The sequence below is a fragment of the Salvelinus namaycush genome, chromosome 4 (genome assembly GCF_016432855.1).
Source record: "Salvelinus namaycush isolate Seneca chromosome 4, SaNama_1.0, whole genome shotgun sequence".
Lineage (NCBI taxonomy): Eukaryota > Metazoa > Chordata > Actinopteri > Salmoniformes > Salmonidae > Salvelinus > Salvelinus namaycush.
The window spans coordinates 15,924,834-15,940,407 of NC_052310.1; the positions used below are offsets into that span (position 1 = coordinate 15,924,834).

At 43.2% G+C, this 15,574-nt stretch overlaps 2 pseudogenes; both read left to right on the plus strand.

Moving 5' to 3' along the window:
* Nucleotides 1-6,137: 6,137 nt before the first annotated feature.
* Nucleotides 6,138-8,923, plus strand: LOC120045479 (annotated as a pseudogene).
* Nucleotides 8,924-9,298: 375 nt separating this feature from the next.
* Nucleotides 9,299-13,878, plus strand: LOC120046223 (annotated as a pseudogene).
* Nucleotides 13,879-15,574: the final 1,696 nt, after the last annotated feature.

Below are 15,574 nucleotides of genomic sequence, written 5' to 3' on the forward strand. Positions count from 1 at the left end.
GAAGGTGATGGCTTCATCGGACACACCCAAGACAGATTAAAATGGTTGATTATGTATTTGTATTTTTAGAGATATGCTGAGGATGTCTACCATCTGTTTTTACCCAAAGACCTAGCAATTGACAAAATAATATTCATTCAGGGAAGGAAAGACAAAATAAAGGGATGACAAACCAGGAGAAGAGAGAGGAAAGATCATGGTGAAATGAGTGCCAGAGAAGAAAAGAGTACCAGTACCAGTCAAAAGTTTGGATACCTACTCATTCAAGTTTTTTTTTTTTTACTTTTACAAATTGTTTTACATTGTAGAATAATAGTGAAGACATCACAACTATGAAATATCACATATGGAATCAGGTAGTAACCAAAACCAAAAAAGTGTTAAACAAATCAAAATATATGTTATATTTGAGATTCTTCAAAGTAGCCACCCTTTGCCTTGATGACAGCTTTGCACACTCTTGGCATTCTCCCAACCAGCTTCACCTGGAATACTTTTCCAACAGTCTTGAAGGAGTTCCGACATATGCTGAACACTTGTTGGCTGCTTTTCCTTCACTCTGCGGTCCTAACTCCTCCCAAACCATCTCAATTGGGTTGAGGTCGGTTGACTGTAGAGGCCAGGTCATCTGATGCAGGACTCCGTCACGCTCCTTATTTGTCAAATAGCTCTTACACAGCCTGGAGGTGTGTTGGGTCATTATACTATTGAAAAATAAATTATAGTCCCACTAAGTGCAAACCAGATGGGATGGCGTATCGCTGCAGAACGCTGTGATGGCATGCTGGTTAAGTGTGCCTTGAATTCTAAATAAATCACTGACAGTGTCACCAGCAAAGCACCCCCACACATCACACCTCCTCCTCCATGCCTCATGGTTGGAACCACACATGTGGAAAACATCCGTTCACCTATTCTACGTCTCACAAAGACACGGTGGTTGGAACCAAAAATCTCAAATTTGGACTCATCAGACCAAAGGACAGATTTCCACTGGTCTAATGTCCATTGCTCGTGTTTCTTGGCACAAGCAAGTCTCTTCTTATTGGTGTCCTTTAGTAGTGGTTTCTTTGCAGCAATTCGACCATGAAGGCCTGATTCACGCAGTCTCCTCTGAACAGTTGATATTGAGATGTGCCTGTTACTTGAACTCTGTGAAGCATTTATTTGGGCTGCAATTTCTGAGGCTGGTAACTAATGAACTTATCCTCTGCAGCAGAGGTACCTCTGGGGCTGCATTTCAAACACTTAAAAGACACACCCTATCCCCTCAGCCCTCAAATTAGTGGACACTTCTGATGACGTATCATGACGTCTGACGAGGGTACACTTGCAGGGCAAAGGGCAAGGGAGGAAGGAAGGAATTATTTTTAAATGGACCGCCCTTGCCCGGAAATATGTCACTCGTTCATCCCGCGATGATTGTGCTTTCAGCCACCTTGTGGGTGCTTTATATGCGCTTCAGTCAATTATGATTGCATGTCTACTTATATTAACTATATCATTATTAATATATGCCTACTGTATGATAGCTAGCAAATTCATTTCCAAAAGCTAACCAAACAAAAACATCATTACTTTTACGAGACGTGTTTGTGCATTAGTAGCACAATTTCTAACTTATTTACATTAGTTTTTACTTACACTTGTATGTTGACTCCATATTAACGTTGAGGTTTTAAGTTTGGGCTGACCTTTCTTAGCGGATGTACAAACATCGCAAATTGAATTATGGGGCGTTTCAGGCACCGAAGTGAACATAATTGTACACTCGCAAACTCCATTAAAAACAAGGGCTTACGCTGCAAATTTCCCTTGCTTGGCTAATCATTTGGACCGACGACAAATATGTCCGCGCACGATATCTAAGGAAGTCTCGAGCTATTGCTCGCCTGAGGTAGAGTTTCTCATGATAAGATGCAGACCACACTACCTACCGAGAGAGTTTGCATCTATATTCTTTGTAGCTGTTTACATACCACCACAGTCAGAGGCTGGCACTAAGATAGCATTGAATGAGCTGTATTCCGCCATAAGCAAACAAGAAAATGCTCACCCAGAGGCGGCGCTCCTATTAGCCGGGGACTTTAATGCAGGGAAACTTAAATCAGTTTTACCAAATTTCTATCAGCATGTTAAATGTGCAACCAGAGGGAAAAGAACTCTGGACCATCTATACTCCACACACAGATATGCATACAAAGCTCTCCCTTGCCCTCCATTTGGCAAATCTGACCATAATTCCATCCTCCTGATTCCTGCTAACAAGCAAAAATTAAAGCAGGAAGCACCAGTGACTAGATCAAAAAGTGGTCAGATGAAGCAGATGCTAAGCTACAGGACTGTTTTGCTAGCACAGACTGGAATACAGTATGTTCCGGGATTCCTCCAATGGCATTGAGGAGTACACCACATCTGTCATTGGCTTTATTAATAAGTGCATCGATGACATCGTCCCCACAGTGACCGTACGTACATACCCCAACCAGAAGCCATGGATTACAGGCAGCATCCGCACTGAGCTAAAGGCTCGAGCTGCCGCTTTCAAGGAGCGGGACTCTAACCCGGAAGCTTATAAGAAATCCTGCTATGCCTTCTGACGAACCATCAAACAGGCAAAGCTTCAATACAGGACTAAGATTGAGTCGTACTACACCGGCTCTGACGCTCGTCGGATGTGGCAGGGCCCGCAAACCATTACAGACTACAAAGGGAAGCACAGCCGAGTGCTGCACAGTGACACGAGCTTGCCGGACGAGCTAAACTACTTCTATGCTCGCTTCGAGACAAATCACACTGAAACAGGCATGAGACCACCAGCTGTACCCGAAGATTGTGTGATCACGCTCTCCGCAGCCGATGTGAGTAAGACCTTTAGACAGGTCAACATTTACAAGGCTGCAGGGCCAGACGGATTACTAGGACGTGTACTGCGAGCATACGCTGACCAACTAGCAAGTGTCTTCACTGACATTTTCAACCTCTCCCTGTCCGAGTCTGTAATACCAAGATGTTTTAAGCAGACCACTATAGTGCCTGTGCCCAAGAACACTAAGGTAACCTGCCTAAAGGACTACCGACCAATAGCACTCACGTCTTGAGCCATGAAGTGCTTTGAAAGGCTGGTTATGGCTCACATCAACACCATCATCCCAGAAACCCTAGACCCACTCCAATTTACATACCGCCCCAACAGATCCACAGATGATGCAGTCTCTATTGCACTCCACACTGCCCTTTCGCACCTGGACAAAAGGAACACCTATGCGAGAATGCTATTCATTGACTACAGCTCAGCGTTCAACACCATAGTGCCCTCAAAGCTCATCAATAAGCTAAGGACCCTGGGACTAAACACCTCCCTCTGCAACTGGATCCTGGACTTCCTGACAGGTCGCCCCAGGTGGTAAGGGTAGGTAACAACACATCCGCCACGCTGATCCTCAACACAGGGGGCCCCTCAGGGGTGCGTGCTCAGCCCCCTCCTGTACTCCCTGTTCACTCATGACTGCATGGCCAGGCACAACTCCAACACCATCATTAAATTTGACGATGACACAGCAGTAGGCCTGATCACCGACAACAACGAGACAGCCTATAGGGAGGAGGTCAGAGACCTGGCAATGTGGTGCCAGGACAACAACCTCTCCCTCAACGTGATCAAGACAAAAGAGATGATTGTGGACTATAGGAAAAAGAGGACCGAGTACACCTCCATTCTCATCGACGGGGCTGCAGTGGAGCAGGTTGAGAGCTTCAAGTTCCTTGGTGTCCACATCACCAACAAACTAACATGGTCCAAGCACACCATGACAGTTGTGAAGCGGGCACGACAAAACCTGTTCGCCCTCAGGAGACTGAAAAAATGTGGCATTGGTCCTCAGATCATCAAAAGGTTCTACAGCTGCACCTTTGAGAGCATCCTGACTGGTTGCATCACTGCCTGGTATGGCAACTGCTCGGCCTCCGACCGCAAGGCACTACAGAGGGTAGTGCGAACGGCCCAGTACATCACTGGGGCCAAGCTTCCTGCCATCCAGGACCTCTATACCAGGCGGTGTCAGAGGAAGGCCCTGAAAATTGTCAAAGACTCCAGCAACCCTAGTCATAGACTGTTCTCTCTGCTACCGCACGGCAAGCGGTACCGGAGCGCCAAGTCTAGGTTCAAGAGGCTTCTAAACAGCTTCTACCTCTAAGCTATAAGACTCCTGAACATCTAGTCAAATGGCTAACCAGACTATTTGCATTTCCCCCCCTCTCCACACCACTGCCTCTCTGTTGTCATCTATGCATAGTCACTTTAATTAACTCCACCTACATGTACATACTACCTCAACTAACCGGTGCCCCCACTCATTGACTCTGTACCGGCACCCCCCCCTGTATATATATATTGTTTTTACTGATGCTCTTTAATTACTTGTTACTTTTCTCTTATTCTTATCCGTATTTTTTTAAACTGCACTGTTAGTTAGGGGCTCGTAAGTAAGCATTTCACTTTAAGATCTACACCTGTTGTATTCGACGCATGTGAGTAATAAAATTTGATTTGATTTGAAATAGTGCTATCTTCTGTATACCACCCCTACCTTGTCACAACACAATTGATTGGCTCAAACGCATTAAGAAGGAAAGAAATTCCACAAATTGACTTTTAACAAGGCACACCTGTTAATTGAAATGCATTCTAGGTGACTACCTCATGAAGCTGGTTGAGAGAATGCATATTGTGCAAAGCTGTCATCAAGGCAAAGGGTGGCTACTTTGAAGAATCTCATATAAAATATATTTTGATTTGTTAAACACTTTTCTGGTTACTACATGAATCCATATGTGTTATTTCATAGTTTTGATGTAGAAAATAGTACAAATAAAGAAAAACCCTGGAATGAGTAGGTGTGTCTAAACTTTTGTGAGTGTTGTGAGGTTTTCAGTCAACCAAGAGTTAACAGACAGGGATCAGAATATCAGAGGAGAAGGCGATATTGCATGTGACGTCAGAGGCAGGCTTAAAACATGTTTTATTACTCAACCAGTTTCCCTCTGACAAACTCAACATAGGAGACCGATAACCCTGTCCCAAGTGACACTATTGATCGCACACAAGAAGGGGCAGCCTCAGAGAGTGATGATGTCAGACCCGATGTGACGCAATCTGAGGAGGGAGTGGAGGAGGGAGCGGAGATGTCACAGGGGGCATTTGAACATACAACTCCTGATGACCAAGCCAAGGAGAAGGTTAACACGGAGAAGGCTTTTGTTTCAAGAGACATTTACACTGTTCAACTACAATGATAGCATGCATAACATATAAGAAGACATACTCAAGAGTGAATGACTAAAGAAAACAGGTTTAAACAGTGTATCAGTTCCATCTAAACCCGGTTCTTTTTTTCAGGAGGAAGAGGAGGAAGAGGAGGACAACTAAGATGTGGAATGATAATTTTCCTACATTATCTGGACAAAGGTGTTAGTTCAAATGCAATGATAGCCTAAAGATCTATATGTTATAACATTCTACATCTTATAAATCAGTAGAGAAGCTCGACTGACGCCTAATGAAATGCATGATGTCTCCAAGAGGGAGATATATCTCAACTTGTGTAATATGTCAATTTAACAATATGTCTATTCAGTTTGCTTTGAATAAATTTGTGTAAAGTTGTGCCTCCAATTGTATTTATTATGAATGACATTTTTTAAGCAGTCAAATGTTTAATTGATGTGGTGATTCTTTTTCTGGTTCTAGTAGTTAGAAAAACTATGGCAGTAGGCAGGACACTGTAGATATGATCAGCTTCGCATGTGCTCTTTGAACGCTACAGATGGATGTGCCACATGGTTGATGGTGATAGCGCCACTCTGAGGCTGCATTTAAACAGGCAGCCCAATTCTAAAATGTTCCACTAATTGGTATTATGACCAATCACATCAGATCTTTTCATGTCAGTTATTTTTCAGAACTGATCTGATTGGCCAAAAGACCAATAAGTGACAAAAATATCAGAATTGGGCTGCCTGTCTAATCGCATCTTTAACGCAGTGTAATTGGCCATGCCTGTGCGGCATCAATCCAATCACTTTGCTGGCGAGACAGGGACTGAATTGCTCACATAACATGTATCTATGTACTTTCGAAATCACTTGTGAAATATCAAAACAATGTTTGGTCAACGATTGGGTTGGATTGAATTATTCGGGGATTTAAACCCAGCCTGCAACGTGTGAGTCATAAGGGGCCAATCTATGCCAAGGGTTGACCGCGTGCCTTCATTGTTGAGAGTGTTCATGGTCCAAGAGTGGTTTCGTGTTGAATTTCCTTTCCTATTTCGACACAAAGACAACTTTTGCGATGGATGTTGTGGTCCAGTCATTGGGCGCAGTTGTTGCCTTAATCGCTACTGGTTTGCGCTCTTTCAGCGACTTGTTTTTGACGCAGCCATCGAGGGCCACCCTCAAACATTTAGAGGAGACTGACCTCAAACCATTGACAGGAGGTATGTTTATAAAGTACTTTCTAAATGTATTATGTTATCTGACGTATTGGTGTACAATGGATGGCTACAGAATGTATTGGTGACAATTGCAATTATCCCCATAGGACTATCTGAACTGAAGTAGCCTTGCCTGAACCCGATTTTGACTCAAATCGGGCAGAAAATAGCGTTTTGAATCATGCCAGTTTCCCCTCATGACCTCGACAAGCCACAATATTTAATAAGCCTATTTGAACATACTGTACGGTTGGTTTGTCAGTGCATTTGGTCCTGTTGGCGGTTGACTTAATTATACTTTCCTATGGATACCTTGTCTCCCATTCCTACCGCCAAAAGGACTAACTGCACGGACAACCGGTAAAGTATGTTCAAATATAATTTTATTCAACATTCTCTTGTAGCGTTCTTGAGGTAACTGTCCTGATCGAAATGTTAAGTTCTGCCCAACAACGTCGGGTTCCCAGGCAACCCGTGACATGAATTTGCTTAATTTTAACCTTGCAACTTGTTTCCCACTTAGACCGTGAGCCTTTGAAGGCCAAACGTTTATGGGAGAAGTCTGGAGCAGTTGTCGTGGTAGTAAGGCGGCCTGGATGATTTTTGTGCAGAGAGGTATAGTTTGAGTGACTGTTTACCTTTGTGCTTGTAAACACTTTATTACAGAATTTATTTGATGTAACACTGAGGTGTGAAGCCTTATTTGCGTATTTATTTTCCAGGGTGTGTTCTGAGTGAATTTGAGGTACAAGTACCATGTTTGCTACTAACATACATGATTGTTGCATTTGATGGCTTTCATCAAACAGATTTGATTAGTTTAGACTTGTTTTAGATCTTAAGTATAAGATCAATTAGTCAATGTGTGTGCAGACATAGCTATAAAAAACAAACTGTTCTAAAAATCTACCTGCAACAGAGCATGCTGGGATATGAGACACATATCTTTAACTCCTTTTAACGGAAATTAACTCAACAGTCGTAAGAACACAATGTGGTGTTGATTCCACTGACCCAAATAGTACTTCATTTTTGTCACATACACCAGATAGCTGCAGTGAAATGTGGTGGTTTACAGGGTTAGCCATAGTAGTATGGTGCCCCCTGGAGTAAATTAGGGTTAAGTGCTTTGTTCAAGGGCTCATTGTCAGCTTGGGTATCCGACCCAGCGACCTTTCGGTTACTGGCCCAACGCTCTAACCACTGGCTACCTGCCACCCGCAGGTATTCACCGCAGGTGGTGTCAATTGAAATCCCACTGGTGATAACCCCACTAGAATCAACACTGGGCCATAACTCAAATCTTTTGACCTCAACACTGGGACTTCAACGTCATATCAATATAGGCTACTTCATGATTATTTATTCTGCCGGGTTGTGGTCTGATCTAGGCCCTGTCTGTCATTTGACAATTGGCTTATGTGGTGTAATCCTCCAGGAGGCCGCTGAGCTGTCCTCTCTGAAGCCCCAGCTGGAGGAGCTCGGGGTCCCTCTGTATGCTGTGGTGAAGGAGGACATCGGCACAGAGATCCAGAACTTCAGACCCTACTTCAATGGGGAGATCTTCATGGATGAAAAGGTGCATAGGCTGGATTTCATGGTCTAATTTACAGGAAATGAATCCTCTTGTCCAATCAGTGCCGTAGTGGGTCATATCTCAACTAGTTATGAATGCAACACATTATCTAATATGACATGATTATTGCAATATGAATAGAGCGATTTGTTGCAACTCCAAAGCCTTCTGTTTTGTGTCACAGAGATGTTTCTATGGGCCCCTTGAGCGTAAGATGGGTTTGTTGGCGTTCCTCCGTCTGGGCGTGTGGATGAATGGTCTGCGAGCCTTCAAGAACGGCTTCTTAGGAAATGTGTTTGGAGAAGGCTTTGTGCTGGGTGGGGTGTTCGTCATTGGAGCAGGCCAGCAGGTAGGTTTTTCAGGAAATATTCATTTTGCCATCTCACTGATGCATGGGTTGTAAAATAAGTTGAGGGAAATGCTGGCTAAATGAATCAAATGGCGCTTCCAATATCTTTTCTTCTGCAGGGTGTACTGCTGGAGCACAGGGAGATGGAGTTCGGGGATAAGGTCAACATTCTGGAAGTCCTGAAAGCTGCCAGAAAAGTACAAACTGAACTTGTGTCATTGGAGAAGAAGTAATGTGCCTTTTGATAGAAACTGAAACAAATTCCACCCAACTTAGGAGGTAGAAAGGGTGCCATGTTCTCTCTGGGATCTGCAGGGGCTTGTCCTGCTGATGTGTAGGTGCTGTGTTGGGCTGTCGGAGTGTGTTTATGATGGTCTGTGTCTAAACTCTGTGGAGGGACCAGACTTGATGCTTTACACCAAGTCTCCCCATTTGATCGACACACAGCAGACGGGCTACCTGAGGACCTGAAAGACCTCTGTTTGACAATAAAGATCTCGTTATGCATCAGTACGTCTCTGATCTCTTTTCTCTGGCTAGGTTAATGATTCACTTGACACAGGTTTTCACATGTCTGTTTCAGTATTTCTCTAATTCAACCATATTGACTGCTCATGTAGTCAATCTTACTGTTAATCTGACATGTTTTGGTTACATTGGCAACAACAATTAGTTAAGTTTCCAGTGTTTAATGCTGTGCATTTTATGTCTTGACTGTTTTTTTTTTTTAGGAAGACCTTGGCTAGATCTAGGCACCTTAAAGTCGGTCACTGTATTTATATAATGTAAGGGATGTGATTGGCTGAATCCTCAATCATTCAAATGACCCTCTGGCAGCCTCCTGTTTATGTGGCGAGTATAGGGTGTGTGACATCTGGACTTCACACTGTTGGACAGACGACAAACTGAAGCAGAGGGAGCAACACTGCATGTTCTGTCTATTGTTCTATGTCCTGGGAAATCTACAGCAACAAGTTTGTATTCTTGTCTCTTAGGCCTTAAATATAATACTTAATGCATGTGCACTTTCAGATCTAGAGGTAAACAAGTTGACTGACAGTCTACTTCGGTTTTATACAATGTATGACGAATGAAGGTGGACCCACTCCTTGCGCTTCAACTTTTAAGTCTGTCACTTGTACATCAGCTGCCACACTGAATTGTCTCTAAATGCTTAGTGACTGTAGGGTTAATTACTAGTGGTGAACACATGTTTTTGTCCAACTTTGACTCTCTTGGATACAGCAGTCCATTTACAGTTTACGTCTTGGGTAATCGGATCATTTTCTTTAACGTACTGTGAACGCCCAATGTGTGAGCTTGTGATTGACACTGATACTGTGGCTGTCACCCCCCCCAAAAGGACCTTGCTCTGTTTTGCAACTACCCAAATAACTAAGCAGAAATGTTTCAGAATTGATTCATCAGGTTTTGATTTTGTTCAATAGCCCTGTCCTGAATCAGGTAGTGTTCTGTGTATGCATGACATTTGCAATGTCACACTAAGTCGAAAGATTATTTGATCTACAGCTTACAAAATGTAGCAGTGAGTGTCCAATCGAGGGGATTGTGATTACAGGCCTTGAGACATTTTCACTGCATCCGTGACCTTATCTGAGACGATGTGCTTTCATGAGATAATACAAATGGAGCCTTGTCAGAAGAACTGAGTCATGGTTGGGACACAATGTGCCTTCTGACTCAACCAGGGCAAAGGCAACACCATGGCTCCTCATAGTTAGGAAATAAAATGTACTGTTACAGAAAAGGGGGAGGGGTTATCTGGAATTCTACCGGAGCAAATCTGGCTCATTGGCTTTAAGTATAACACCTTCAACATGAAACAGCTGTTCACTTCCACACTTGATCTGTAAAAACTGTTCAGTCGATCTACAGAAGATACTCTTGGTGTTGGCGGTCTGTTTTGAGACTAATTCTGTTTCCCCACCCTGAAGTATGAACTTGTACACGTCCACTCATAGATTTCAAAGGAATGGGCTGACAACTATTTCCCCCCCCCCTCCCCATTCCTTTTAAATCCATGAGGATTGAGAAAGTGTATACTAACCACGTTTATGCACACTGACGTTATTTGGGATATTCAAGTATTCTGTTTTTGATTTAACGCATAAATGTATCTCGTTTACAATTACCCGGAAAAGTTCTCACGGTTGAGAAACCCCGATAAGATGCCTGGGATATGCTGATCTTAGACTCACTAAAGTGAGTCGGTTACTTTCTGCTTATTGCTGACATTTGGTAAGCCATTTATCTATTATAGTTAGATGCATGCAGCTTTTCTGTCATAGCCCAACTTGTTGCCCCAGAAGACTAAATACAGTAGTGCTCACCAGAATGTCTTTACATTGATATAATGAATGCGTTAATCTACACTGAACAACAATATAAACGCAACATGCAACGTGATGGTTACATGAGCTGAAATAAAAAATCCCAAACATTTTCCATACACACAAAAAGCTTATTTAAGAAAACGTTGTGCACATTTGTTTATATCCCTGTTAGTGAGCATTTTCTCCTTTGCCAACATATACCACACCAGTCAGGTAGGTAGATTATCAAGAAGCTGATTAAACAGCATGATCATTACACAGGTGCCCCTTGTGCTGGGGACAATAAAAGGCCACTCTAAAATGTGTGGTTTTGTCACAACACAATGCTTCAGATGTTCAAGTTTTGAGGGAGTGTGCACATGGCATACTGACTGCAGGAATGTCCACCAAAGCTGTTGCCAAAGAATTTAATGTTAATTTCTCTACCAGAAGCCGCCTCAATGTTGTTTTAAAGAATTTGTCACTACGTCCAACTGGCCTCACAATCACAGACCACGTGTATAGCGTCATGTGGGCGAGCGGTTTGCTGATGTGAACAGAGTGCCCCATGGTGGCGGTGGGGTTAAGGTATGGGCAGGCATAAAAACAGTGGAGATTGGTCCTGTGCCAAATGTCCAAATGTCATCAGTGCTTTTACTTTGAAGTGAACGTCTAGGGACAACAATGGCTCAGCCGTGAAGTGGTAGGCCACACAAGCTCACAGAACGGGACCTCTTGAGTGCTGAAGCTTGTATCTTGTAAAAATCGGCAGTCCTCGGTTGGAACACTCACTACCGAGTTTCAAACTGCCTCTGGAAGCAACGTCAGCACAAGAACTGTTTGGTGGGAACGTCATGAAATGGCCGAGCAGCCGCACACAAGCCTAAGATCACCATCCGCAATGTCAGCTGGAGTGGTGTAAAGCTCTGTGGATGCCAGGCGAATGCTATCTGCCCCAATGCATAGTGGCAACTGTACATTTTGGTGGAGGAGGAATAATGGTCTGGGGTTGTTTTTTTATGGTTCGGGCCTCTTAGTTCCAGTGAAGGGAGATCTTAACGCTACAGCATACAATGACATTCTAGAGACGATTCTGTGCTTCCAACTTTGTGGCAACAGTTTGGGGAAGGCCCTTTCCTGTTTCAGCATGACAATTCCCCCGTGCACAAAGCGAGGTCCATACAGAAATGGTTTGTTGATCAGTGTGGAAGAACTTGACTGGCCTGCACAGAGCCCTGACCTCAACCCCATCAAACACCTTTGGGATAAATTGGAACACCGACTGTGAGCCAGGCCTAATCGCCCAACATCAGTGCTCGACTTCACTAATGCTGTTGTGGCTGAACGGAAGCAAGTCCCCGCAGCAATGTTCCAACATCTAGTGAAAAGCCTTCCCAGAACAGTGGAGGCTGTTATAGCAGCAAAGGCGGGACCAACTCCATATTAATGCCCATGGCTTTGGAATGAGCTGTTTGACGAGCAGGTGTCCACATACTTTTGATCATTTAGTGTAAGACTTAAGTTTGCTTTGAGTGCATATTTTATGTGTATATAGTTGAAATCGCCTACTGCTTGCATAAGTGTCAAAGATAACACATTACACCCACATTTGCATTTTATCAAGAGATGCTGAAATAAATTAATCATATTGTTCCACTGCTGTTCCTTGAGACAAATTAACAGCAGTATCATTTTACTGCAAGAAATGCATAAGTCTGCAGGAGTTTATATTATATCACACTACATGTGAGAGGTTATAGACCTACAGTCAGTGAAATGATTTGATGTTAAGATAATAACGTCTGCATTGGACCTTTTTAATCAGTTGTCTGTCCCTGCAGTGCTATCTTTCCTCCTGGAGGGGGAGCCCCTGTCCCTCAGTGTATGGTCTGTGGGCCTCGGGGTGCTGGTTGCCTGGCTGGCTGGCCTTATCTTGGCCAACACTGACCTGTTCCTGACCAAGTCAGCCCCGTCCACTCTGGATCACTTGGAGAACATGGAGCTCAAATCAACACCCGCAGCCGGTGAGACAAAAACAAAAGCTTTACTGATTAACTTTCATCAGCTGATTTAGCTTTCAATGGAAAAGCACTTCTAGAATAATCTCCCAGCAGTGGAGTGGTTTTTGATTCAGTGCCAGTGTTAATTTAAATATGTAATGTATACACCTGAAAGCTTCTTACTATTGTGTGCAATATTGTTGGTTGTGTCTCTGCAGATAAGACTGTTAAAGCCAGGAGTCTGTGGGAAAAGACTGGTGCGGTACTCATGGCTGTGAGGCGCCCCGGATGATCCTTATGCAGAGAGGTACAGTATATTTGTAGGGGTATGAGTGTGTATGCATGCTGTATATATGTGGCTGTGTATACTCATGGAATTGTGCACGTATACTCATTCTCCAGGAGGCCTCTGAGCTGTCCTCTCTGAAGCCCCAGCTGGAGGAGCTTGGGGTCCCTTTGTATGCCGTAGTGAAGGAGGATATCGGCACAGAGATACAGAACTTCAGACCTTACTTCAATGGGGAGATGTTTGTGGATGAGAAGGTCAGTTATATTCGCTGTACTTTTCTCCAATCAGGTAATGTGAGAAAGACTAATGATAGGAAGTTGTCTTTTACAGCAATGTTTCTATGGTCCCAAGCCGAGGAGGATGGGACTGGGTCTTGGTCTGGCTCGTCTGGGGGTGTGGCAGAACCTCCTTCGAGCCAGGAAGAAGGGTTACCAGGGTAACACGAAGGGGGAGGGCTTCATCCTCGGTGGTGTTTATGTGATTGGAGCAGGGAAACAGGTAAGTTCCTCATTTCCTCTACTGGTTTCATCATATGAGTTTACATTTGTTTTTAGTGAATCATATATATTTTAAATGTTGTGTGTAATTCCCGAAGGGTATTCTGCTGGAGCACCGGGAGAAGGAGTTTGGGGACAAAGCTGACCGTCCCTCTGTCCTGCAGGCGGCAAAGAAGATCAAGAAGGGGAAATAGATTGGATATTGAAAGATGGCTGTGAAGTCAAGGCCTCAGAAGTAATGTACATGTACTGTATGTCACAAACTAATTTGACATATTATTGTATACTGAACAAAAATATAAATGCAACATTCAACAATTTCAAAGATTTAACTGAGTTACAGTTCATATGAGGAAATCAATCAATTTAAATACATTCATTAGGCACTAATCTGTGGACTGGGAATATCACATGACTGGGAATACAGATATGCATATGTTGGTCACAGATACAGTACCAGTCAAAAGTTTGGACACCTACTTATTCAAGGGTATTTTTACTATTTTCTATACTGTAGAATAATAGTGAATACATCAAAACTAGGAAATAACACATATTGAATCATGTAGTAACCAAAAAAGTGTTAAAAAAAATAAAAATAGATTTTAAATGTTTGATTCTTCAAAGTAGCCACCCTTTGCCTTGATGACAGCTTTGCACACTCTTGGCATTCTCTCAACCAGCTTCATGAGGATGCACCTGGAATGCATTTCAATGCATGGTAGGGGTGGTATACAGAAGATAGCCCTATTTGGTAAAAGACCAAGTCCATATTATGACAAGAACAGCGCAAATAAGCAAAGAGAAACAACAGCCCATCATTACTTTAAGACATGAAGGTCAGTCAATCAAGAACGTTGAAAGTTTCTTCAAGTGCAGTCGCAAAAACCATCAAGCGCTATGATGAAACTGGCTCTTATGAGGAATGCCACAGGAAAGGAAGACCCAGAGTTACCTCTGCCGCAGAGGATAAGTTCATTAGAGTTACCAGCCTCAGAAATTATAGCCCAAGTAAATGCTTTACAGAGTTCAAGTAACAGACACATCTTAACATCAACTGTACAGAGGAGACTGCGTGAATCAGGCCTTCATGGTTGAATTGCTGCAAAGAAACCACTACTAAGGACACCAATAAGAAGAAGAGACTTGTTTGGGCTAAGAAACACAAGCAATGGACGGTAGACCGGTGGAAATTTGTCCTTTGGTCTGATGAGTCCAAATGTTAGATTTTTGGTTCCAACCTCTGTGTCTTTGTGAGCGGATGATCTCCACAGGTGTGGTTCCCACCGTGAAGCATGGAGGAGGAGGTGTGATGGTGATTTGCTGGTGACACTGTCTGTGATTTATTTAGAATTCAAAACACACTTAACCAGCATGGCTACCACAGCATTCTGCAGCGATTCACCATCCCATCTGGTTTGCGCTCAGTGGGATTATCATTTGTTTTTCAACAGGACAATGACACAACACCTCCAGGCTGTGTAAGGGCTATTTGACCAAGAAAGAAAGTGATGGAGTGCTGCATCAGATGACCTGGCCTCCACAACTACCCGATCTCAACCCAATTGAGATGTTTTGGGATGAGTTGGACAACAGAGTGAAGGAAAAGCAGCCAACAAGTGCTCAGCATATGTGGGAACTCCTTCAAGACTGTTGGAAAAGCATTCCAGGTGAAGCTGGTTGAGAGAATGCCAAGCGTGTGCAAAGCTGTCATCAAGGCAAAGGGTGGCTACTTTGAAGAATCTAATATTTTATATTTTGATTTGTTTAACACTTTTTTGGTTACTACATGATTCAATATGTGTTATTTCATAGTTTTGATGTATTCACTATTATTCTACAATGTAGAAAATAGTAAAAGTAAAGAAAAACCCTTGAATGAGTAGGTGTGTCCAAACCTTTGACTGGTACTGTACCTTTAAAAAAATGGGCCTCATGATGGCAACAGGATCTTGTCAGGGTATTTTTGTGCGTTCAAATTGCCATCGATAAAATGCAATTGTGTTCGTTGTTCCTAGTTTATGCCTGCCCATACC